This window comes from Lathyrus oleraceus, chromosome 5 (assembly GCF_024323335.1).
Source record: "Lathyrus oleraceus cultivar Zhongwan6 chromosome 5, CAAS_Psat_ZW6_1.0, whole genome shotgun sequence".
NCBI classification, from domain to species: Eukaryota; Viridiplantae; Streptophyta; class Magnoliopsida; order Fabales; family Fabaceae; genus Lathyrus; species Lathyrus oleraceus.
Window position 1 is genome coordinate 445251642 of NC_066583.1, and position 926 is coordinate 445252567.

The 926-nt window shown below is 43.2% G+C and overlaps 1 pseudogene; it reads right to left on the bottom strand.

Moving 5' to 3' along the window:
• Positions 1-589: 589 nt before the first annotated feature.
• LOC127089667 (uncharacterized) lies at positions 590-689 on the bottom strand (annotated as a pseudogene).
• Between the last annotated feature and the right edge of the window lie 237 nt (positions 690-926).

Genomic DNA, 926 nt, shown 5'->3' on the forward strand with positions numbered 1-926 from the left:
AAATTTTTATTTTTTTTCCCTTCTTTTTCGTTGATTTGTATGCCACACACTCGCTCACAAGGCGAGCCGTACTACTTACGAATCAACGACGTTGAACGATATCTCCGATTATTACAACGAATTCGGGAGTATCGTGCTACAAACAATCTTCCTCCAATCGAAATTCCTGATCTCAAAAATCTCCTTCCTTCGACGATACCAGCGATGGCCAAACCAGCTCTTGCTCTTCGAGATTACGCTGCTCCATCGCAGGATGAGCCGCATTCGAGTATTGCTCCACCCGCAATCGAAGCGAACAACTTTGAACTTAAACCTTCGCTGTTGCAGGCAGTGCAACAGAATCAATTTTCTGGAAATCCTACCGAGGATCCAAACCTTCATTTATCCGTATTTGTCCAATACACTGACACTGTTAAAGCTAATGGTGTCACTTCAGAGGCAATTCGGCTTCGTCTCTTTCCTTTCTCGTTAAGAGATAAAGCTAGAAGATGGCTTCAGTCTCTTCCTTCCAACTCAGTCACCACATGGAATGAATTGAAGAAAGTCTTTCTTGCCCGATATTTTCCTCCAAGCAAAACAGCTATGTTGAGAGCCCAGAAAAATGGATTTAAGCAAAAAGACAACGAGTCTCTTTTCAAAGCATGGGAAAGATACAAGGACATGATGAGACTTTTCCCACACCATGGTTTAGAGGACTGGTTAGTAATTCACACCTTCTACAATGGTCTCTTGTACAACACAAGGTTAACAATAGACGCCGCCGCCGGTGGTGCGCTTATGGATAAACCTTACACCGACGCTTATCAACTTATCGAGAGCATGGGCCAAAATCATTATCAGTGGGGAAGCGATCGAACAATGGTAGAGAAACCTCAAACAAAAGGGGGCATGTACGAGATAAGTAGCCTTGATCATGTTAATGCAAA